Source organism: Anomaloglossus baeobatrachus, chromosome 10, assembly GCF_048569485.1.
Source record: "Anomaloglossus baeobatrachus isolate aAnoBae1 chromosome 10, aAnoBae1.hap1, whole genome shotgun sequence".
NCBI classification, from domain to species: domain Eukaryota; kingdom Metazoa; phylum Chordata; class Amphibia; order Anura; family Aromobatidae; genus Anomaloglossus; species Anomaloglossus baeobatrachus.
The window spans coordinates 106715853-106741998 of record NC_134362.1 but is presented as its reverse complement, the minus strand read 5'-3'; the positions used below and the strand labels follow the sequence as shown (position 1 = coordinate 106741998).

Here is a 26146-nt window from a genome sequence, read left to right as displayed (position 1 = left end):
GCAGCAAGGTGTCAGTCCCTCCGCAGGTAGGGAAGGCCCCGGCCTCTGGGGTTTTGGTGGGATATTGTTTGGGAGCACAGGGTGCAGGGGAACCAAAGTACTTACTGTGGGTAGTCGTGGTGCAGGATGAAGTTTATAAAGCAAATACTCACACTAAAGATAAACTAAAGGCTCTGTGTATCACAGTCTCTACAGGGGAGCCCGTCCAGGTGTCTGCTCCCACCGGTGTCACTGAGTAATCCAGAGCCACCTCCGTGCACAAGTAAGTTTCTGTGTGGCCCCTTGGCGTGAAGCTGTTGAGGCCCCACTCACTATATTTGAAGTGTAGCTGTGCTCTTGATGGCTGGCACTTGGGATTTTAGTGGGCCGCGTTACTGGAAAGCTCTATCCACCACAGTGTGCTGTCGCCTTCAATCGCTGAGCTCCTAGGGAAGTTCATAAAGAGACTCTCCCTCCCAGGCTAATTATCAGGACGGATGAACCTACTCCTGACCTAGAGTCCTGTACCCCGTCGTGCTCGGTACTGGTCAGTTCTTTTGGATTTCTGATGCCGACAGTCCTCCTAGACTATGTCCGTCATACCTTTCCAATGTCGCTGCCACTGGTCCCCATTTCTTCTGGTCCCGGACCACCGTCCAAGGCCCAACTTTGGTCTAGCTCCCCGGGAGTTACTTTTCCAGCTCCTCACTCTTTGAGGGCTCTCCTGAACTGAACTGACTGGAACTTTCGTCCCACCAGTCTGCCTGACCCCTAGGTGGGTGGCCTTATTCTGCTTATCCAACCCACTGGTGTGTCTGACAGGTCATGATGTGAAGTGTGATTGGGATTTGTGCTGATGTTAGTGACAGTGGTTTCTTAAGCTAGAACCAGGGAGGGTAGATTCTGCACCCTTGGTAAGGGTTGCAGTACCCTGTGGCACCCTGATATATTCAGGGGCGCCACACTGCTGCTCCAGCACATCCTCTCCCTGCTGCTACAGTGCCCCTTTCAAGCTGCTCTAGCACCTCCTCCATGCTGCTCCAGCACCTCCTCCCTATTGCTCCAGTGCCTACTCCCTGCTGCTCCAGCGCCTCCTTCTTGCTGCCACAGTGCCCTCTCCCTGCTGCTCCAACACCTCCACCCTGCTACTCCTGCTCCTCCTCCCTATTGCTCCAGTGCCTACTCCCTGCTGCTCCAGTGCCTCCTAACTGCTGCTTATACATATTATACAATGCGGCATCAGGTGAGATGTGTGACCGCACCTCCATTCGTCCTGTTTGGGGCAGTCAGATAAAAACAAGAACAGCGCTCGCAGCGACTGAGGGAATGAATGCGTCAATGGTCGAGTCAGACATGAGCTCCAGTGTAAGGCTAGGTTCACATTTCCGTTGTTTATGATCAGTCACAATCCGCCGTTCTGATAAACAACGCAATCCGTTTGGCGGATTCCGTTGTTTCCCTTAGATTTGTATGAGCGGCGGATTGCGACTGATGCCCTTGCGTTGCATCCGCCACCCGACTGATCAGTCGTGGAACGACTGACCGTAGTTCTTGAGCAGCAGAATACTTATGTTTTCACTGCGCATGCTCATATCTTGTGTTTAATCATTCAAATGAATGTCTCTCTCTCTCTCGGCGGCCGAACGATCAGCTGATCGCCTGGCGGCCTGCTTCTGTGAGCGATCAGCTGATCTTCCAGACGTCGGCTTTTGAGAGTGATCAGCTGATCGTTCACAATAGCCGGCTGCCGGCTTTTGAGAACGATCAGCTGATCGGCCGGCAATTGTGTCGTTTTCTTCTTTCGTTTTACAACGGAATCCGCTTTATCATGACAATGAATTCCAATTCTTGTCATCCGTTGTACAACGCATCAGACAAAAGCGTCAAGCAACGCATGTGACTGATGCAAAACAACGGAAATGTGAACCTAGCCTATTGGGGATAAAAGTTGCACAATTTGCAGATCAGTGCAGGTCCCAGTAATCAGATCCCCACTGATGAATAAGTTATCACATGCTTAGGTCATGTTCACTCGTTCAGTATTTAGTCAGTATCTTACATCAGTATTTATAGCCAAAAACAGGAGTGGGTGAAAAATGCAGAAGTGGTGCCCGTGTTTCTATTATACTTTTCCTCTGATTTTACCACTCCTGGTTTTGGCTTCAAATAGAGATAAAAAACTCTCCAAATACTCAACATGTCCACATGACCTTAGAAAAGGTGATAACTTGTTTTGACCGGAGAACCTCTGTAAGTGCATATTTGCTGCAGTGCAATAGTCACAAGACAGGGAGCGGTTAAATGTTCAAATATTTAAACTATTGGAAATAAAGAATCTTCCCCATATTGTTATCAGAGAGAAAAAGTGACCTCCATACACTACACAATCCACTCTACCAAGACCAATAATACCACATTCAAGGAAGAAATAGCACCACATAGTGACCAGACAACATACCACATAGTAATAGAATACAACCACAAGAAATACTGCCACATCATGACCAAACATATTACCACCACATAGTGACCGAGTACAACCATACAAGAGAGAAATACCGCCACACCGTGACCAGATAACATATTACCGCCACACCATAATTAGACCACATAGTAACCAAATATTACCACATACAAGGGAGAAATACCACGACTATGACCAGACTACATAATGACCAAATAATATTACATACAAGAGACAAATACCACCAAACCATGACAAGACCACATATTGCTACTACACAGTGACGAATACTACAATAAATGATCATGAATAAAAACCACAATGCTAATAACACTAATATTACCATCAATGCCATTATACACAGGAGCTCTGTATATACAGTAGGTAATACAGTGATCACCAGTGACATTATACACAGAAGCTATGTATAGTGTGTGTGTGTGTGTGTGTGTGTGTGTACACTGACTTATTAGTGACGTCTCTAACTGAGGTTATTCATCTTCGCTTTTCCTCTTCGTCCGGCACTGACCGCCATCACTTCTTCCTGCCATGACACCACTCTGCAGAAAATAACAGTCACCTGTAGCTGATCTGTGACGCCCTGGCCTATCAGGTCGTCACAGGGTATTGTGCAATTTGCCCTTCTGTGCAATATCCACCTCCTCCTTGGTTACGGGTCTCTAACCTATGGTGTTGCCAAGACCAGCTAATCAAAATCCTAGGAACACTCCTGACCACACCCACCATAAACACCAGTGGACGGCCTGAGTTGAATAGGGTCGCCCACTTTGGGGGTTGGTTAAGGGGAGGTCAGGAGTGTCAGGAGCAGGAGACTGTAGTGTTGGAGGTGAAAGAGAGAGGAGGTCAGGAGCTGGGGTCCCTGGAAGTACTAGGTAGCAGACGTTGGTCTGGGCCTGGTAGGAGCTGGACCCCGATCGCAGGGGATCGAGACAAGGGGCACGGCATTGTCGTGGAGGACAGCCGGCAGCCTTGTACCAAAACCGGGCTGGGACCAGGGCACAACGGGGTATGTGGACCCTAGGTCAACGAGTAGCTTCAGGGAACCTGACAATTCACCCTACGAGGACGGAGCCTTCAAAATCCGCTCTCCACCCACTCCAAAATCAGGGTACTAGTGCAACGAGGGGGATAGGACTTTCCTCACATACGGTCCAGGAAATCCCAAGCGTGAACAGTGACAGCAAGCTCCCTCAGTTAGCCACACTGGGGAGCGGGACCCGATTAGTTTCAAGCTATAGGGACCAACTAGAAGAGAACAAGGTGCCAAGGGAAAGGTCACAGATCAACAGGCAACACCAGCAGAAACGGGACCCAAACGTGCTCCCTCCCCCTCAGCGGCAGCGGTGTCCAGAACTTTGGTTTACTAAGTTGTCGGTGTCAGCTTCATGGACTGAGTGAGTACGCAAGTGACCCTTACCTCCCCAACGGCACGTCCCTCCACCATCACCGAGTCCTGTGGCATCCCCCCTACCTGTGGAGGGGTTAAACACCTGGCTGCCCACTCCATCGCCACGGGGTACTCCCAGCTGCAGCAGTGGTACTCCACCTTACCACACACCACGGGTGGTGTCACGAACTCTCAATACACTGTCCTCTGTAAATACCCCCTTCATTCGAGTGGCCGTGCGACCCCTGGGTCCAGACGCCCTTGGGCCACCGCGGATCCGTATCCGAGCAGCTCGGCTGCTTACACGGGGGGGGGGGAGGCTCAGATCACTCCCAGAGCACATTCCACACTTTTTCCCCAAATTCTACACTACATCAGATTTTTTTTTCCCACTTGGAAGACAGTATCCTCAAAATTAACCTATATTTCATCAGTAATATTGTCCTCTAATTTGCCTCTACAGAAATTATCTCCACTTGTCACCATAAACCAATAATGCATGTCCCTCATCCTGGCCCCTTTTATTTAATAATATTTGGGGGAACAAGTGGAATCAGAAGGGGTTGTTAATTGCTTCCTGCACAAAATGTCCCCCCAATCACTACTCCTCTCCAAAATAGGGCCACAAAGTTCCCCTTTCAATAATATACCCCCAAAACTTTCCCCTTTCTATAATATCTTTCTGCATAAATTCCCCCCGCTCCTCATTATACTACGCTGCCTTTCCCAATTCCCTTCCTAATTGCTTCGTAATGATCCTCATTTTGCCTCTAAAGTCCTCCACTGCCCCATAATGTCACTTGTAAAGTAATACCACTGCTCCCCCACCAAGGCCCCCCTCATCTCAAATTACTGTATATACTCGAGTATAAGCTGAGGCCCCTAATTTAACCACAAAAAAGTGAAAACTTATTGGCTCGAGTATAAGCCTAGGGTGGGAAACACAGCAGCTACTGGTAAATTTCAAAAATAAAAATAGACTCCAATAAAATGTAATGCCCTCATCCTTGTGCCGTTTAGTAACGGGCCCCCCCATCCCCATCCTTCTGCCGTGTAGCAACGGGTCCCCCCATCCTTGTGCCGTGTAGCAATGGGTCCCCCCATCCTTGTGCCGTGTAGCAACGGGTCCCCCCCATCCTTGTGCCGTGTAGCAATGGGTCCCCCCATCCTTGTGCCGTGTAGCAACGGGTCCCCCCATCCTTGTGCAGTGTAGCAACGGGCTCCATCCTTTAGTAATGTCCTCATTCCAGTCTCCTTCTTGTTTTCTTTCTTTTTTCTTCGGCTCCTTCTGAGCACTTACCTCTTCTCTGCAGTCCTGCGTATCCTCTTGTCTGCGTCCTCGGCGGCAGTATGATGACGGCCGCTGCATGTCGGTGCGGGCTGAGCAGCTCCTCTGCCTCAGTCCTTTCACCGGCTGCACTGTTCAAATGTATGTGCGTCTGAAAGATACGCGTACATTCGAATAGCAGCGCGGTCTCCAGGACCTGTACACCAGATATGTACAGGCCTGGGACTTCCACAGTGCAGGACCTTTGGTGAGTTACATGATTGTGATGTCACCACAGGTCCTTCTGCAACCGCGAAAAACTGCAGCAATAGTACAGAACTTGTGCTATCACTGCAGTTTTTGATTGAAAAGATGGGGGCCCCTCAAAGCATGGGGGCCCTGCCCAGTCTGCCCACACATGATGCCGGTCCTGAGAATCAGGTGGCCTGGTGGCGCTGTACTAGAGCCCCGCACTATACAAGGCACAGGGGCCCACTGAGGGCCTTGGCCTACCGGGGGATTCCCCAATACCCCGGTGGGCCAGTCCGACCCTGCCTATTGGTGATTGGCAGCGGGCAGAGAGAAGCCGCCATGGGCTGGCATTTTTGACTAGTCAGTTGTGTGGTTCATTCACCACATGGCTTTTTCTTTGAAAAGCTTCTCAGAGTCACACATACTTGGCTGAAATCATGCAGCCAGTGTCTGATACATGCTGCCAGTGAAACCATTTAATTATAAGACAATGGAATTCAAGAGTGGACATTTACTTGACTCATATACAGTATTGTGGAGTTCATTTTTTTATTTTAAAAGGAACTAGTCATTAGATTCATGCTGCCCAACCACAGCCATCAAGAATCTGACAATGAGTACATGACTACAGCCAGGTACGGTTTACTCTGAAATATTGCAGTGTTTTATACACAACATTGACTAACAAGCTGTCTGGATACCACAGGGAAAGACCTGACTAGTCCATTGTGGCCCCCGCATTGCTTCTCTCCCGCTTCCAATCCAGTTAATTGACAGATATCTCCTATGTGTGTATGTACCGCCCTGGGGCACGGCCGCAGCCGAGCCACTCGGATCCGGGCTCGTTGGTGGGTGGCTCGAGCGCCTGTAGGTACTGGAAGTGCATGTATTACATGCTATGTCTATGAAGATATCACCTTAGAAGGTTAATAGCAGGCTTCGCGACCTAGTGTCTAATGCGCGCTGGATTACCTTCACATGCCTCAAATAGTCATAGCCGGACTGCTGAGGGGTCCATATTTTGCAAGTCAGTGGCAGGGGGTGTAACTGGAGATTGCTGAGATGCAGATCAGTATGTGGTGACAGAGCTATATTTGCTCTAAAAATCAGGCCAAATGTGTATAATATCGCCGGTAGGACCGGAAAAACCTGAGGCCGTATTCCACACAGGTGTAGGACGTGCGGTCTGTGAGTGGAGATCCTGCACTATAGCATATAATACATGCACTTGCAGTACCTACATGATAGTTGCCATGGTATTATTGACTATTAGCATAATCATATAATCACAGTAACAGTGTATGTCATATTTGACGTATTTTCCTCCGTCATTTTTTCCTTGGCACACGCCTTGATGGGATCCTATGTTATCATACTAACTGTGATAAAGTCCAGTCTGATGAAGGCCCAAAGCCGAAACGTCGACTTGTTTGGACGAATCATACTACATATCTTTTACAGAATAATTTGATCAATAAAAAGAAATTTGCATATGAACAGCCGTATGTTTTACTTATTTTGGGAGTTGTAGTGTGCCGGGGTTATTCTCTATTTTTGTTGCTTTTTTCCCCTGAGCACCTATATATCGGTGACGCTGAGCTTCTCTCCAATTGTTGTCTTCAGTTGGGACTTGGGTGGGAAAAAACCTAAGGTTTAGACCCCAATCAGTGAATTTGACTCGGTCCAGTGGTTTCTGGGCCTCGTTCTGGGTCTGAGTATCCCTCCTGGTGCTCCGGTTTCCAGTTGGTTCCCCGGTTCAGTACCGGTGGGCCACTACCCTGTCCCGGTCCCTTACGGTTCCACCAGCCGTCTTCCCGGCTCCTGCAGACGGCAACCACCGTCTGTCTCCTGGCCAAAGAGTATCCAGGCTACGACCCAGATCCCCGACAGACGTTTTCTCCTTCTAGACTACTCTCCTCTCCTCCCTAACTTCATCTGCTTGCTTTTCCCGCCTCAGGCTATCCAAACTCCTCGATGGGCGTGGCCAACCGCCTGGCTCCACCCCTGGGTGTAAACGTCAAAGCCTGAGAGGGGTAACTTAGGGTTTTTAGGTTGGCTGCTGTTACCTTTTTAGGGGACTGGTGTTTGTGCATGGGCCTGTCTGTGACTACCTGGCTAGTCCAGGGCGTCACATGTACTGTGGGAGAGACCTGTCCATCAAAGTTATAGGTGGGTGGGGGTAGGGGAGAAGCTATCCGAGGCCACATTGCAAAAGTCATTTCTATCTCTGTAGTACTTAGATGGCTTTTCCCTTAGGCCTCTTTCACACGTCCGTGAAAATCACGCACGTTTTTCACGGACGTGTCAAAGGTGCGTATTGCCCTCCGTGAGCCGTGTTTATGGCACACGTGTGTTCTCCATGTGTTATCCGTGATAACACACGGAGAACGGGAACTTTCTGCTCACCTGTCCCTGGCATTGCTGTCCGTGGTGCTGATCTAAGGTCTCCAGTCCTGCCGACTCCCCGCTGCTGCTGCTTCCGGCCTGCAGTGGAGTGAATATGCAATGAGCATAATGAGCGGGGGTTGGAAGCAAGTGACAACAGCGGCAGAGACAGCAGGGCTGGAAAAGGTGAGTAAAGTTTTTTTATTTTTTTCTCAGACACATGTGTTTTCTCCGGTGCGTGTCACATAGAACACCTCCGTGTGGTCCGTTTGCATTCCGTGTGACACCCGTGATGCCGGAGAAAAATGGACATGTCTACGTGTGGAGCACACGGGCACACGCATGCTCCACACGTACACATGGTCCATGGCAGAACACACACGTGAGCGCAGACCCATTGATTTTAATGGGTCTACGTGTTCCCGTGTCTTCGGTACGTGAGGAAACGGACCAAACACATACCGGAGACATGGACGTGTGAAAAGGCCTTAAACACTGCATCATTTCAGAGTAATACCTATTTGTCTGCAATCATGTAGCCATTGTCTGATTCATGCTGCCTGTGGTTGGGGCGGTATAAATCTAATGCTAGGTTACTTTTATGATTAATTTTGCGCAATATGTATAGTGTAAGTCATATGCAATGAATTTGCTCTTAGTGATGATATATTTATATAAATATAGACAGTATATAAAATCTTACATTACGCCTTGCATGGACTTTATATGAAAATCCCAGGCATAAGTCTTCAGTTTATCCCTGTGAGAAGTTCCAACACCTGTGACCTGGCCTATCTCTTATTTACATGGTGGACTGATTTAGTATCTCGGTGCAGGCAACATCTGTGTCCAATTACTGAGATATATGGAAGATGATCTGACACTGGCAATAGAAGAAGAATGCATCTCATTTACACAAGGTTAAGGGGAATTTTTTCTCAGGTTAAAATTTGGCATTAGATTAAAATACAGCCATATATCTCTCTTCACTGCAATAATGACCTGGAACATAATTCGCAATATTGTCATAGCTAGTTGCCAGCACAGCTTCAGGGATATTTTTTTGTATAATTTCTTTTGTTATATAAAATACCGTAAAGGCCCGGAGCTTCAGAGGTGTCAGGATAGCTTTCAATGTCATTGATACCATAGAGGTAGACATAGACAGCTGTTATGAGGACCTGGCAGGGACAGGACACAAACCTATTTGGTCCCATTAGTTTGCTACATTGTGACAAGAACTAGTGTGGACTTCCCTCTCCGAGTCTACAACGTTAACACAAAAGGGGTGAAAAATCAGCCCAATAATCATGAAAAATTAGGGAAAGTCAGTCAGCATTAGATTGTCACGGTGTGGGTGGAGAGCACAGAACAGGGGCTCCTAGACTTTCCTTTAGGCTAGGGGACCCTAGCTATCCTTAAGCCCAGAGTTACCTCTGATTGTGAGGATATCTGAGCCGCCTTCCTTGCCCTGCTCCAGATCAGCCTGATCTTATACCCCCTCTACCCAACCCTTGTCGAGGGTCTGGGCAGGAGTGATAAAGCTAACAGATACCGACAAACAGGGGAAACCAAATCTCTATCTCATGGCACACACATACACAGAGGTATAGGACAAAAAGAGCTTAGGAGGAAAAGAAGAGCAGGGAGGAAACAACAAGACAACGAGAGAACTCCACAACTACACGGACAAAGTAATACAATCACCAGCAGGACTGGGATACAACAGCACATAGACAGCTTTAGAAACAGCTATAGTCAGCATGGGAAGAGAGGCCATCCTAAAAAGGCATTGAGTGACTGCAAAAGGTCTCCCAGAACATGTGATCCAAGAAGTAACCAGCAGACTAGCAGACATTAACTTCTGCAAGCCCATTTATTAATGAGAACACAGTTGGTCAACGTCGAGCCTTTCTGTGCAACCCAGAAGCACCAAAAGAGTCATAGTGTGGAGTGTCAGATTCTGCAGTGTGAACAGTGTCACAAGCCACCATGACACTCAGCAAGTCCACAGCCAAACACCGTGCAAAATAAATTCTCCAGAGAGGCCGTACGTGGCCCAGCCTTAAAAGGGAGGCCAACATGACTGGGTTAGGATGGGAATAAAAGGGGGATTAAGTGATTGGGGTTAGGCAGGGGTTAAAGATATTTAGAGGGGACGGAAATAGAGGATTTTGAATTGTGAATTGGGGGTGTAGTTAGTGGGATGGGAACAATTAAGGAGTTTATAAGGGGTGGTCAGTTAGTGGGGTCATCCATTTGGGCACAGAAAACGGAACAATCTGTCCTTGAGTGCCAGCTTACCTGCCCCAGAAAATGGAGTCTGTGAATGCCATTCTTCAGCAGCTTACAACCGCTGCTGGCCTTATGGGATCAGACTGGCTCCAGGCTTCAGTGAACAGCTTGTTGCAAGGGGCTGGGGATGCTCCAGCTCAGCCATCCCCTGAACCACGCCGGCCGCGGATGACCAGGCCTCCAGCGCGCCTGAACCCAGAAGCTACCCCCCTGGTCCGGCGCCGATTTAAGGAGCCCCTCACGGGACCCTTCAGGTCAGGCCGCCGCCAGGCCCGCCGCCTCGCGACGGTCTCGTCCTGGGAGGAATCCTGCTTTATGGCGGGGCCCGCAGCAGAGGGAGGTGTCGGCCTCCCTCCCATCCAGGATAACGCAGGAAGAGCCAGGAACGGTGATGGCAGGGGCTCAGGAGCCTATATCGCCCACCCGGCGCAGAGGAGAGGGAGCACGGAGACCACAGGCCAGGGTCTCTCAGCATGGGACACGGAGCGGGCAGCAGTCGGCTGGCCCTCCCTACATGGAAGAAAACAGATCACGCCCCCCTGCAAGCGATGGGTCCGCAGCGCTGTTTGTCTCCAGCCAGCAGATGCAGGCCCGCCCCCTGACGATGACAACTTCCAGCCAGCCGGGGCTGGCCTTCCCACAGCCAGTATCAACATCCTGCCACCAAATGCTGGGCCTTCTTGCTCAGGCGATGCCTCCCGGCCAGCAGGTGCTGGGCCTGCCACTGCACGGATTACCTCCCAGCCAGCAGGTGCTGGGCCTGCCACCGCCTGGATTACCTCCCGGCCAGCAGGTGCGATTACCCGCTGGGCTTGCCATTCCGGGGGCGATTACCCGGTCAGCAAGCGTTAGGCCTGCCACAGCAGAGGATGCCTCCCGGCCAGCAGCTGCTAGGCTTTTCCCCTCTAGTTAACATGAATGTGGGCAGTGCTGAAGACCAGACGGCAGGATCACCTCACCATGTCTATAGTGATACGCTCGCATCGAGCTTCCCCCCTCAAGGCCACGGGGTCTCTGCTAGAGTCGAATCTGAAGATCCAGGAAGGCGTCAGGAACCCGGATCTTCGGCTGCTGGGCTCACAGCACCCAGGCAGCCAGGTGAGAACCCTTCAAATTTTTCTCTTAACTCCATATTACCCTCCCTTTTACTTATTGGTGCTGATGGGCCATCAGGGAAGGGGGGTCAGTCAGGGGTAGATATGTTAGTGCAGGGGTTGCACGCTTTAGCGGTTATTTTAGGTTTGGTGGGAGTCAAAGGGGGGATGTCACAGGGGGTGGCGTGGACGGGTAGCTCGAGCGTAAGTGCAGTATCGGTCGGGGGACTTGGCGTGCTCTCTGGGGCAGTTACCAATTCTTTACCGGAAGTCGGGGTTCCAGCGGGGAGTGCTATTGGCGTCGGGACCCATAGTCAACCCCCTTCGGTTAGTCAGGGGGAAAAGGAAAAAGATGACGTGGTGCGGCTCGATGATTCAGCAAGGGGGGAGGTGTACGTCTGCTTTGAGGGGCCGCTGGGGCCCCACCTTAAACAAGAAGTGCGGGAAAAGATTTGGCGTAATGAGTACGTAGACATTTTTTCCCTTTTGCCATTAGAACGCTTTAATTTAGACCGAGCCAAGAAGGATGAAGGAAAGAAAGAGGACGAGGAAAAAAGGAAGTACCGTTTGATTCCACGGACCTTTTCTAACTGGCTGCAGGCATTCACCATTCTAGCCAGCGTGATAGGGGAAAAAGCACCGGATAATTGTTCCGGCCTTTTTTGCTACATGGATGCTATTGGCGAAGCCTACAGAGTGTACGGTGGTCAGGGGTGGCTCAGGTATGACAAACAATTTTGTCAACGCAAGGCTGTGCGTCCCAACATTCGTTGGGATCATAAAGATATCAGCCTTTGGATGAAGGTTTCTGCACCCAGTAGGTCTGGTTTCGGTGGACAGTCCTTTCCAGGGAGCAGAGGCGGCCCTGTCCAGGCTGGGCACACAGTTGCCCTGCAAAAAGGATTGTGCTTCCTATTTAATTAGGGGGCATGCAAGTTCGGGGGCAAGTGTAAATTCAAACACGAATGCTCCGTGTGCAATGGGGGTCATAGCGCATCCAAATACTTCCGAGTGGGGGAAGCAAAAAGGGGGAGATAATGCTGAAAAAAAGAGTGACACCGGTGCGGCTAGCAGAGATGCAGCATTTTCTAAGTAGATACCCTGATCGGGCGGCGGCATTTTTGTTGGAAGACAGTTTTAAGCTTGGTTTCAGGATTCCGTTTGTTGACAGGGAGTTTAGTTTTTGTACAAAAGATTTAAAATCGGCGTTAAGATTTCCGGAAGTTGTATCTGAAAAATTAATGAAAGAGGTTGCTTAAGGTAGCATGGATGGGCTTTCCCTATGGCTCCCATAGGGAGCCTAAGGGTTTCACCGTTGGGCGTGGTTCCAAAAAAGGAGCCGAACAAATTTCAGCTTACCCATCATCTGTCCTTTCCCAGGGGTGCATCTGTGAATGACGGGATTGATCCGGACCTGTGTTCAGTGATTTACACGTCGCTTGACTCAGCTATCGAATAGGTGAGAACATTTGGTAACGGAGCTTTATTGGCAAAAACGGATGTTGAAGCAGCGTTCAGGTTACTGCCAGTTCACCCAGATTGTCTGCATTTACTAGGGTGTTTTTGGAGGTTTTTTCATTGACCGTTGTCTGCCAATGGGCTGTTCCCTGTCTTGTGCCTATTTTGAGGCTTTCAGTACATTTGTGGAGTGGGTTGTAAAGGAGGTCTCGGGTGTGAAATCTTTTATACATTATCTAGATTTCTTGTGTATAGGCCCGGCTGATTCTTTCGAATGCTCCCTGCTGCTGCATACCATGGAAACGGTAGCTCGGAGGTTTGGCATTCCATTGGCAGCAGATAAGACGGAAGGGCTGACTACAGTATTGAGCTTCTTAGGCATTGTCATTGATAGAGTAGCCATGGAGTGTCGGCTACCAGAGCAAAAAGTGACAGACCTTTTAGGGGAAGTGAATAGAGCCAGACAGTTACAAAAGATAACGTTGAGAGAACTTCAGTTGCTACTTGGGAAGTTGAATTTCGCTTGCCGCATCATGCCTATGGGCAGGGACTTTTGCCGAAGGCTGGCAATGGCAACAGGTGGGGTAAAAGCTCCTCATCATTTCATTAGGTTAAAAAAGGAACTTAGGGAGGATTTGCAGGTGTGGACAGATTTTCTTAAAATCTACAATCGAAAGACGTTGTGTATGGACCCAGTGGTAAAACTGAGTGTGGCAGGCCTAGTCACAAGCACGGTGGGGGCTGAGGGTTTTGGAGCATACTGTCATGGCAGCTGGATTTATGGCGAGTGGCCAATGGAGTGGAGATCCGCTGGTTTGTTGCAGAATGCGACACTGATTGAACCCCTAGTAGTGGCATTGACACTTTGGGGTGACAGGTTCAGGAATAAAAAACTGAAGTTCTGTGGTAGTAATGAAAAAGTGGTGTCAGCAATTAATTCATTGTCAGCGGCGTCTCCCCTGGTAGTTAAGGTGTTGCAAAAACTGGTTCTTTTGTGTTTGTCTTTAAATGCTTGGTTGGTCATGGAATTTGAAGCGGGGGCACATAATCTTATCTCTGATTCAATTTCTCGTTCACAGACGGAGCTTTTTCAGAGATTGGCACCTGCAGAAGCCATAGGTTCGGCTTGTCCAATGGAGTTGTGGGTTTTGCCATTCGAGCGGCGAGGAAGCTGATTTCTGGATCATTATCAGGTGGTACATGGTCAGTCTACTCACAGGCTTGGAAGGTTTGGGAGGATTGGAAGTTATTTTTAGGGGGCGACATGGAGGAGGATAGTCAGTTGTTATTGCTAGTAGCCCATTGTTGGGAAGCCGGTTGGTCTGTTCCTAAAGTTAATCATTTTTTAGCTGGTTTAGCCTTTGGCTTCAAGGATAGGGGCCTTAAGGATGTAACAAAATCCTTTTTAGCCGTGCAGGCACTAAAAGGGTGGAGGAGAGGTTGGAAAGTGGAAGATAAGAGAAGACCAATTTCTTATGACTTGCTGTTGATTTTGGGGAGACAAGTGGAGAGTGTTTTTACTTCTATTTGGGAGAAGCGTCTCTTTAAGTTAGCCTTTTCCTTGGCATTCTTTGCAGCTTTGTGGTTAGGGGAGCTGGTGTGCACCTCCAGATTTAAAAGGGATGGTCTATTGAGGGATAGCGTCAATCTTTATGAGGACAGAATCGAAATATTAATCCGTTCTTCTAAAACTGAACAGATAGGAAAATATTGTAGAGTTGTGTTGTTTGGAGTCCCCGGATCGGCGATGTGTCCTGTCCGTTGTTTAAGGGAATTCGGTACAGTAGATGGTGGGGCTAACATTCTGTTGTTGGTGCATGCGGATGGTTTCTCATTGTCTCGTTTTCAATTTATATCTATTTTCAAACACTGTTTAGAGCGGGGGGGTTTCTCATCAGCGGATTTTGGCAGCCATTCCTTTAGAATAGGGGCAGCTACTGAAGCAGCCAGGAGAGGGCTCAGTGATGAAGTGGTAAAGAGGATTGGAAGGTGGGAATCTGCAAGATTCAAGTCGTATGTGCGAATTGACAGGTTGTGAAATGTTAAAATGTTTTACTTTATGTTTAAATGACCGGTTTCTTCTTAGTTTTTTCTTTTGTTGTTCCCTCAGGTGCTGGCCCTCTCCTAGTGTGGATCATGGGGCATTCTTTTGTCTTCTGGGGCGGCATTTCGTGCTGCAGTTCGTCTGAGCGGTAGGCAATTACATTTATCTAGGGAGGATGCTATACTTCACTGGATTGGAAAACGTGGCATGGCGTGGAAGCAGGTCCTGCCTGAATTTCATTTTTTTGCGAGGCTGGACCGGGTCCCTGATGTGCTAGTATTCCACATCGGGGGCAATGACCTGGGAAAAAGAGCTTTTCGGGAGCTGATAAAAGATATAAAATTTGATCTCTTGCGGCTATGGGCAATGTACCCAAAGGTAACAACAGTGTGGTTGGATATTGTCCCAAGGAAGGTCGGGTGAGATGCAAGGTCCGTAGATAGGATAAATAAGGCGCACATTAAGGTAAATAAAGCTGTGGGTTGCTTTATTATTATTATTATTATTATTTATTATTATAGCGCCATTTATTCCATGGTGCTTTACAAGTGAAAGAGTGTATACGTACAACAATCATTAACAGGACAAAACAGACTGGTATAGGAGGAGAGAGGACCCAGCCCGCGAGGGCTCACAGTCTACAGGGAATGGGTGATGGTACAATAGGTGAGGACAGAGCTGGTTGCACAATGGTCTACTGGACTGAGGGCTATTGTAGGTTGTAGGCTTGTTGGAAGAGGTGGGTCTTGAGGTTCCTCTTGAAGCTTTCCATGGTAGGGGAGAGTCTGATGTGCTGAGGTAGAGTGTTCCAGAGTATGGGGGATGCACGGGAGAAATCTTGTACGCTATTGTGGGAAGAGGAGATAAGAGAGGAGCAGAGAAGGAGATCTTGTGAGGATCTGAGGTTGCGTGCAGGTAGGTACCGGGAGACTAGGTCACAGATGTAGGGAGGAGACAGGTTGTGCATGGCTTTGTAAGTCATGGTTAGTGTTTTTAACTGGAGTCGTTGGGTGATGGGAATCCAGTGAAGGGATTTGCAGAGGGGCGAGGCTGGGGAGTAGCAAGGGAGAGGTGGATTAAGCAGGCCGTAGAGTTTAGGATAGATTGGAGGGGTGCAAGAGTGTTGGAAGGGAGGCCAGAGAGCAGGAGGTTGCAGTAGTCGAGGCGGGAGATGATGAGGGCATGCACTAATGTTTTTGCTGATTCTTGGAAAGCTTTATGGCCAGAAACGGGGCAGTGGCGGTTCATCGTCCGAATTTGGAGTCGGGGGTTTGGGAATTTTGGAGACGGTATGGAGTCCATCTAAATGCGGTAGGTTTGGACATATGGTGTGTGTCAATACAAGAAGGCATTAAGGTCGCTCTAAAGTTGTGGAGGGACATAAATGTTTGAGGTTTGCAAAACATTTATGCTGGTGTCGAAGGGGAGGAGGGTCCTCGAAGTTGGAATTTGGGGATTGTGGCGGAACGATGGGGGGGACCCGTAAGGTTCTGGACCCCTCATGTGGACTCTTTACATGCCGGCGGGTAGAAGAATCCCGTGGTAGGCCTGGTGGGCCGCAGGTTGGGGGCATGTGTTCAGATGAGGCCAGGTTGTTGGTTAACTGGTGCCTCGGTTACCAGTGCTTGAGCAGCTGGGGATAAAACATCAGTCTGGCTACAATTTGGGTAGAATACCCGTCGGCAGGTTTTTGGGGCTCGAGTACCACCCTCCGGTTCTGTTGAGTATATTTCTGTTATTTATGTTGTTTGTTACAATAAAGGCTGCTGTGGCCAATAAAATCCATATTGATGTGTAGTCTCTTTATTTTAGGGAAGGTAATGGTGGGGGGTTTATTTAAAAAGTCTTCATTAATGACTCGACCATACCCGTTGTCAAGAGAGGCCGTACTGGGCCCAGCCTTAAAAGGGAGGCCGACATGACTCGGTAAGGACGGAAATAAAAGGGGGATTAAGTGATTGGGTTTAGGCAGGGGTGAAAGATATTTAGAGGGGGCGGAAATTGAGGATTTTGAATTGTGCATTGAGGGTGTAGTTAGTGGGGGCGGGAACAATTAAGGGGTTTATAAGGGGTGGTCAGTTAGTGGGGTCATCCATTTGGGCACAGAAAACGGAACAATCTCCCACCCACCCTCCCAATTTTTCTTTTCTTGTCATAGCAGCATAGCGAAGGGGAGGAGGGTCCTCGAAGTTGGAATTTGGGGTTTGTGGCGGAACAGTGAGGGGGGAACCCGTAAGGTTCTGGACCCCTCATGTGGACTCTTTACATGCCAGCGGGTAGAAGAATCCCGTGGTAGGCCTGGTGGGCCGCGGGTTGGGGGCGTGTGTTCAGGTGAGGCCAGGTTGTTGGTTAACTGGTGCCTCCGAACCGGTGCTTGAGTGGCTGGGGGTAAAACATCAGTCTGGCTACAGTTTGGGTAGAATACCCGTCGACAGGTCTTTGGGGCTTCGAGGACCACCCTCCGGTTCTGTTGAGTATATTTCTGTTATTTATGTTGTTTTGTAACAATAAAGGCTGCTGTGGCCAATAAATCCATATTGGTGTGCAGTTTCTTTATTTTAGGGAAGGTAATGGTGGGGGGTTTATTTAAAATCTTCATTAATGACTCGACCATACCCGTTGTCATGTTTTAGGCGGTTAGGGGTGTAGTGATGTCATCCATTACCAGGAGGAGGGGGCACATTGTAATATTTGCAATGGGGCCTTCATATCTCTTTGAATGTAATTGCACATTTATAAGTCATCTGCTTCCATATTCTATATTTTGCCACAAGTCTAAACTATATTATCAGTAATCCCAGGACTGATGTAGGAATATTTTTCTAAATGAAAATGTGAATGAAAGTAATATAGGTCACAGGTGTGTTTATGTTGCAAAATGTATTTTGCATATATTGTCTTACTAATACTTAAAAAATGAAAAATAATTTCTATAACAATGCTACAGGATCTGATGATTTTCAAATATGACTTCAACATGACACGAACAGTTGAGTCAATAAACAATTTATAACAATGTAACCAACCAGTGGCACAAAATTCAAAAATGAGTTTAGCCTTTAAAGAGATAATTGTCCAAAATGATTTGTCTTTTACGAGAAAAGGTATTGTTTTTACATCTGTTTTCATCTATGTAGAAAGTTCCAATTCCGACAACTATAAATATATTAGCTGACTAGAAGACTGATCTCTACCTGGAAAATGAGGGACTGTCAGTTATTAAAATCCAATGACACCAAATAATTTCTGCCTAATGCAATATGTATTGCCATATTATATTGAAGCTCCAAAAGCAACTTCTACTATTATTCTTCCATTGGATGAAATCCTAGTCGGACCATTTTTCAGGGTTGTATAGTTTCCACAGTGTTATTTATGTTTCAAAGTCACTCAAAAATACTAAGACTTGTAAGATAGAACCTCAGAGGACGTCCTCCACAACTGGCACAGCATACGTCCCCACCAAAGTGAGGCTGGCAAAAGGCTCAAATTCAAACACTGTTACAAAGTAATGGATTATCCAACATTCTTGATGAAATATGACAATGTGGCTGCTTTGATATTTTTTTATGAATTACCGGATTGGTAGTATAGGGAATATAGTTATTTTCAGATGCAAAAGAGATGTTCTTTAAGTTTCATACATGGATGGCGCCATCAGAGTAGTAGTACAGATGGTATTGCTGTCAGGAACGTATGTTATAATGTAATTTAATATATAAAGCTAAGTGTATGTATGTATGTATGTATGTGTATGTCCGCTAAAGGAATCCAAACCGTTGCATGTACAATCCCGAAATTTTGCACAGATGCCCATCTGTGTCATAGATTGTTTTGAGGGGAAATTTTAACCTCACGCTTTACAGTTATTGACCAAAAAAACTCCCTCTATTAAAGTCAATTGAGCTGGGAACCACAATGCAGCCAGAATTTCAGAAGAATGTTGGTGTGTCACAATACAGCCTGGGAAAAAAAACAGACAGACACAGACAGACAAAGAGATAGACAAAGAGACAGACAAAGAGACAGACAAAAAGACAGACAAAAAGACAAACAGGGAAAGAGACAGACAGGGAAAGAGACAGACAGGGAAAGAGACAGTGAGAAAGACTGGGAAAGGGACAGACAGACAGGGAAATATACAGACAGAGACAGGCAGAGACAGACATAGAGACAGACAGACACAGATAGACATAGACAACGACACAGACAGTGAAAGAGACAGAGACAGACAAGAAAAGAGACAGACAGACAGGGAAAGAGACAAACAAGTAAAGAGACAGACAGGGAAAGATACAGACAGACAGAGACAGGCAGAGACAGACAGACAAAGAGACAGACAGACATAGATACACACAGACAAAGAAACAGACAGTGGAAGAGACAGACAGGGAAACACAGGGAAAGAAAAAGACAGGGAAAGAGATAGAGAGACAGTGAAAAAGATAGAGAGAGAGACAGATAGAGAGACAGGAAAAGAGACAGAGATAGACAGGGAAAGAGACAGACAGGGAAAGAGACAGACAGAGACAAACAAAGAGATAGAGATAGACAGGGAAAGAGAAAAACAGACAAAGAGATAGAAAGACAGACAGACAGACGGAGAGGGAGATAGACAGAGACTGAGACAGAGACAGGAAGACAGTTACTATCCCGGGCAACGCCGGGTACTACAGCTAGTATAATATATAAATTACTCACAAGCAGGCAGACAGCACTTCAGACAAATTTTATTTCAGAGATATTTTCCTTGGAAATGAAAAGCTGGTATTCAATTATAATTAAAGAAAACCTGTCAGCACAAATTTGAATTGTAAAGTAAAGACATGGCTGTGACTAAGCTGTAATACTGATTAAAATGATACCTTTCATGAAGAAATCCACTTTGTGGTTCATCTTTAATGACCATTTGACGTTTTCTGCTTATCAGATTTTGGTGCCCAGGGGCCAGACTGTACACTGTAACTTCTCCTCCCTGTCTGTGATTTCCCGGCCCCTCGGCTGCCTCCAGTCTGTGAATGAGCTGCCTCCGCTGTTTGAAATCTTAATAGTAACCTCTCATTCAGAGACCGGGGACAGGGAATCACAGACAGGGTTGTAAAGACCTAATTAGTAGCAAACTTCAAATGCTGGATACTGAAGAAACTAATTTCTTCCCCAAAGCTATCAATTTAATCAGTATTACAGCACCATTACAGCCATGTCTTTACTTTACATTACAAAAACGAGCTAACAGGTTATCTTTAAGTAGGAAAAATAGAAAGACAGCATCTCCAATAGGGGAAAAAAAAACAACTTTCATCATCTCGTTATCCGCCATAGCAATGATTTAACCAGACAGGATCTTTGTTTGCTTGAAATTGCTATTGCGGTATAAAGAAAGCATGTACATTTTTTCACCCTATTGGAGATGCTGTCTTCCTATTTTTCCTGATGTACATTGCCAAGTAGACTCCTTGGTATTTTTTGATGTTTTTTTGTGGACTTATCTGTGTATCTATAGGTCCTATTGCAGTGCTGACAGCAGTTATATGATTTCTGAGGTTCTCTTAAAGTAACTATTAATAGCAATGGTCAGTCTAGGTTCCCTACATAGTGTCTATGTGTTAGGGCCAGGTGGACGGGCAGACCCAGGAGGTGGATCCACTGGGCCGAACACCTCACTGAAGGCAAGGGGTCCAGTAGCCGGAGCACTACAGGTAGCAGGACAGTCCGTTCAAAGGAGTGGAGTGTAGAAGTCCCTGGGACCACGGAGTCACCGAAGGTAGTCCGGATGACGGAGCTCAGGTTCGGAGGCCGAGATGTTGTCAGGCAGGGTCCGGAACCGACGGAGCGAGAAGACGGGTCACCACAGGGATCAGAGATGGTATGGACTGACGGGATGGCGGACAGTCACCGTTCGGGGTTCGGGAATCGTCAGGACCGGATGGCGAGGCAGGAGCGGCTCTAGGAGAGAGATAGGTAAGTATACCGCAAGACACAAGGAGACCTGACTCCTAGCTTAGCAAAACACGAAGAACAGGCCCCGCCCACTTGGAAAGGATTCCCCTATATACCCTGTACCTGATTCTTCAATATCCTGTTGGAGGACACTGGCCCTTTAAGAGAGGGTCAATGACCGCGCGCGCGCCCTAATGCGCATGCGTGAGGCCCGGGTGCCAGAAGCCAGAGCAGGGAGCGGTGAACAGGAGGCAGGAGAGCCGGGCTGGGGCCGAGTTGCCGACGGGCGCCGGGAGCGGGGACCGGGCTGCCTGGGGACCGCAGGCGATGGAGCAGGAAGGCTGTGGAGCGGGGGACCGGGAAGCCTGGCATGGGAGCGGCGGAGCGCGATCTGAGAGCGGGGATGCGTGGCAGGGGAGCCGGTAAGCAAGGCAGGGGAGCCGGGGAGCGAGGCAGGGGAGCCGGAGAGCGTGACAGGGGACCCGGGGAGCGTGACACTATGTAGCACCCCTGACTATATCAGGGTGCTACAGGGAACTGCATCATGTACTCCAGGGTGCAGGGCCTACCCCCATGGTTCCAGGTTCCCATCAACAGACACAGTCACTGACATCTGCACTACAAATCCCAACCACACCTCACACCAGGGCTGGACAGACACACCAGTAGATTGGGCAAGTTGGAGCACGGCCGCCCACCTAGGGGTCAGGTGGTTGGGAGAAAGTCAGCTTAGAGTGAGTGAAGTGTTAGCCCTCAAAGAGTGAGAAGCAGGGGAGTTGGAGCTCCCAGGGAGGCGACAGGTTGGGTCGCAGACGGTGGTCCGGGACCACAGGAGTCGGGGACCGGTATTAGGAACACTGGACAGGAGTGTAACAGACGCAGTCTAGGAGGACTGTTGGCACCAGAAAGTTCAGCCACCTTACCGGTACCAAGCACGGCGGGGTACAGGACCCTAGATCGGGGAGTAGCTTCAAGCAAGCTGATAATTAACCTGTGGAGAATAGTCTCTTAATGAACTTTCCCCAAGAGCTCAGAGATTGGAGGCATCAGCACAATTCGGGGAATAGGATTCTCCAAAAATACACAACCCACTAAAAGCCGAAGTGCCAGCCACCAAGAGCACAGCTGCCATACACACGGGTAGCGGGGCCCCGAAAGCTTCAAGCCAAGGGGCCACCACTGTAAAACAATTTGTGCACGGAGGCAGGGCTCCAGACTTACCAAGTGACACTGGTGGGAGCCGGACCTGGACGGGCTGCCCCCATAGAGACTGCGGTGCCTAGAGACTTTGGTTTACCATCTGTGTGAGTATCTGCTTAATCCACCTGATCCAGCACCAAGACTACCGCAGTGAGTAATCTGACCCCTGCACCCTGCTTCCCAAGGCCAAGCAAGCTACCTGTTTGCCAAATCCCCATTATCCGGGGTCTTCCCTACCTGCATAGGGACTGATACCTGGCTGCCCCCACACCATCAGCCCCGGTACTCCCATCGGCAGCGGCGGTATTCCCCTTTACCGCAACCCCCAGGTGGCGTCACAAACATTCATTCCCTGTAAATATCTCCTTACATTTGAAGTGGCCGCAAGCCCCCGGGTCCGGAGACCCTCGAGCCACAGCAGCCCCGGATCCAAGCAGTACGACTGCTGCTGGGGCGGTGTACCGCCCCGCGCTCGGCCGCAACCGAGCCGCTCGGATCCGGGCTCGTTTAGTGGGTGGCTCGAGCGCCTCCGGACCTGGGGGTCACGTCGCTCTGAAAGGGGTTTGGCGCTACGTGTAGGGACTTTGGTGGGGAGGTTCACGGCCGGAGCCGTGGTGTTTATAGAGATTAAAGTTCGTGACGCCACCCACGGGTTGTGGTGAATGTGGACACCACCGCTGCCGTTAACTAGGCTCCCGGGGATGGGATGGGGCCCGGTGGTTTGTGAGGTGCGGGCAAGATGGTGTGGTGCAGTGCACAGCCCGAGGGCACTGTTGTACTCACTATGACAGATACACCGGAGTCTCTGTTAAACCAAAAAGGATGGTGGTCAGTGCCCGCAGCAGGCTGCGCTGTGCCCTTTCCTCAGGTTGGTGGTTCCCGACTTTCTCCTGCACCTCCTTAGTACAATTTGACTGCCTATGCTTCAGCAACGGTAGTCCGCTTCCCGGCTTGATGTATGTCGGGGAACCCATTTGCCCGCAGGCGCTGGCCCGTGGGATCTCTCTGCCTGGGCGGTGGCTTTCTATCCCCCTCGGTGAGCTGTTGCCGTCTTTCGGGTCTTGGGACGGGAAAAGACCTAAGGTCCAGACCTCAATCAGTAAATTCAACGTGGTCCAGGGGCTTCTGGACCTCGTTCTGGGTCTGAGTACCCCTCCTGGTGCTTCAGTTTACAGTTGGCTCCCCGGTTCAGTTCCGGCGGGCCACTACCCTGTCCTGGTCCCTTACGGTTCCACCAGCCATCTTCCCGGCTCCTGCAGGCGGCAACCACCATCTGCCTCCTTGCCAGAGGTGACTGGGCTCCAATCCAGATACCTGGTGTTAGACTGTGGCAGACCTAGACACAGGTCTGCACTTGAACTCCACTCCACTTCACTGTCAAAACTAATCTAATCTGTTTTTCCTGCCTCAGGGACTGTGAACTCCTCGGTGGGCGTGGCCAACCGTCTGGCCCCGCCCCCTGATGTGAACATCAAACCTTGAGGGAGGTGACAAGGGTTTTGTAGGTTGGCTGTTTATTAGGGGCTGGTGTTTGTGCAGGGGGTCTACCTGTGACTACCTGGCTAGTCCAGGGCGTCACAGCGGCACATCTACACGTTTATATATGTTTGTTGTCCTGCTGTAAAGTTCACCAATAAACGTGAAAAAGCATTTGTACAACTTTCCAATAAGGAAAATGGCAATTGCTACTGGAACTTCCCTTCTTTATTTCAAGTGACATTGTTGAGACTGGGGCTTGTTATTGTGGTCTGATGGAACTGTCTAAAGTCCAGAAATGTAAGCTTGTCCATATTTACTTCCAAAATAAAGGCTCACAGAGGTTATGTTTACATCAATGTTAGTGTACCGCCCCATGCTAGGCAGCCGAGCCACTCGGATCCGGACCTTCAGTGGGTGGCTCAAGGATCTCCGGACCCGGAGGTCTCGCGGTCACTTCAACTGGTTCCGCCCCCTGGTGTGTCCATCAAGCCCTGAGGGGGTGACTAGGGTTTAAATGGTTGGCTATGTGTTACCTATGAGGGACAGGTGTAATGCAGGGCCCTATTTGTGACTACCTGGCCCGACCAAGGCATCACATTAGATGTTGGCACTTTGACAGTGTTGGATCCACAATTCTCAGCCTCATAGACTTCAACACAGCATTATCACTGATCATGCTATAACATGCACATAACATATACAGTGTCACAAACATTATCCTGCACGCTTTAGAGGCAAAAAGGAAAGTAATCTCTCACATTCAGTTAGTTCAACTCAGTTTCACCTCCGTTGAACAGTTGAGTTTCTTCACCCTTGATGGTAGTACTTATGGACAATCTAGGATATTCCTTATATTCCATAGAATAGCTTCATTTTGATCTTCACTGGCACAATAACATCACTATTAGTGTCCACTAAGATACAAGCACTGTAATTCATGGTGAATGCTGTTTTGTCGGTTACTAAGATTCAGATCTCAATCTATTCCAGGGTCATAAAACATTGTCCCTCACAGGACAGTCTCCCACAGGAGTCTACTATGTCTACTATGTCTCCCAATTCTCTATTTCTGAAGAAAATTTATGAAGGTAATTATTAATATTTATTTATAGAGCACTATTGATGCCATGGTGCTGTACATGAGAGGGGGTTACAGATTACATATACAAGTTACAATACAGTAAACAGACTGGTACCGAGGGAAGAGGATCCTGCCCTGCCCTTGCGGGCTTACATTCTATAGGATATTGGGGAGGAGACAGTAGGTGGGGCAGTGGTGAGGCGGCAGCTCCGGTGGTGGTGAGGTGTCAGCTCCGGCGGTGGTAAGGCAGTGCGGTCATGGGAGATTATAGGCATTTCGGAACAGATGAGTTTTCACGTTCCGTTTGAAGCTTGCAAGTGTAGCAGGTAACATGATGTGTTGTAATGCTGCACACCTTTACAATTACGGTAGTCCCTATTTTCTGGCACTCAAACATAGTTAGGTAAATCTGGCGTTATGGTCCATTACAGCAGTCCGCCAATCTCTACACCATTACTCCACTCTTTGCAGATGCTCCATCTTTTTCACAGTCTTTATGGATCTGTGGTGCACAAAAAAAGGCCTGTCTGGGATAGTAATCCCATTATATCAGGAAAAATATGTGACAGTCCATAGCTTTCTTTTCTTTTCCTGCTCCTCTGCCACAGATTGAAATCTACAGCCTTTTCCATGGCCGACCATAGGGGCCATTACAGGAATAGCAGGGTCTGAATTCAGCACTTTGTTTCCCACTAATTTTACTGCTACATTTTTTGCACAACCAACCAGCTGACCTTACATCAATAAAGGTCACTGTGACGTTGCACACAGTTCACACACTGTATAATGGGGTTTTACTCACTCTCCTGCGAGATAGACTCAGGAACACTGTCTCTTTAAGAAGTCCAGGTAGTTTATTTAAACACAGCACAAACCAATGTTAAAATATAACATGAGCCTCATCTGGCTTTACAGGCAAAATAAACAAGGTAACATAATCACGGCTTAAAGTCCGTTACCTTCACAGTGCACCTGCACAGGTTTGGGATACGGTCCTCATGTAGCCACATGTCAAACACACCTGTGATGCTCTGGCCTATCAGGTCATCACAGGGTATTGTGCAATCTGCCCTTCTGCACAGTATCCACCTCCTCCTTGGTTACGGGTCCCTGATCTTTGGTGTTGCATAGAATAGGCTAATCAAAATCCTTGGAACACTCTGTACCACACCCACCAGACACTCCAGTGGATGGCCTGAAGGGAATAGGGTCGCCCACTTGGGGGGTTTGTTAAAGGGAGGTCAGGAGTGTTATGAGACAGTCAGTTGAGGAGTGACTCTCGAGAAGAGAGGTCAGGAGCTGGGCTCCTTAGTACTACTAAGTGGCAGACAGTCTGGGCCTGGTAGGAGCTGGACCCTGGTCACAGGAGATCGTGACAAGGGGCATAGACTGTCGAGAAGAACAGCCGGTGGCCTTGTGCCATCACTGGGCAGGGGCCAGGGCACGACAGGGTACGTGGATCCTAGGCCAGGAAGTAGCTTCAGGCGTCTTGACAGTTTACGACGAGGACGGAGCCTTCAAGATCCGTTCTCCACCCGCTCCAAAATTGGGGTACTAGCGCAATGAGGGGGATAGGACTTTCCCACTACATAGTCCAGAAAATCCCAAGCATGAACCCTGAGAGCAAGCTCACCCAGTTAGCCACACAAGTGAGCAGGATCCGACTAGTTTTATGCTAAAGAGACCAGTTAAAAGAAAAGGTGCTAAGGAAAAGGTCACAGGCTAACAGGCAACACCAACGAGAGCAGGATCCAGGTGTGCTCCCTCCAAGTGGCAGCGGTGTCAAGAACTTTGGTTTAC

The 26146-nt window shown here is 48.6% G+C and overlaps 1 long non-coding RNA gene across 1 annotated transcript in view; it reads right to left on the bottom strand.

Moving 5' to 3' along the window:
- Positions 1-19901: 19901 nt before the first annotated feature.
- LOC142255132 (uncharacterized) overlaps positions 19902-26146 on the bottom strand; it is a 107738-nt gene continuing 101493 nt past the window's right edge. The window contains exon 3 of the long non-coding RNA XR_012727356.1: positions 19902-20592. This is a non-coding gene — a long non-coding RNA (uncharacterized LOC142255132). The remainder of the gene's footprint in view (positions 20593-26146) is intronic.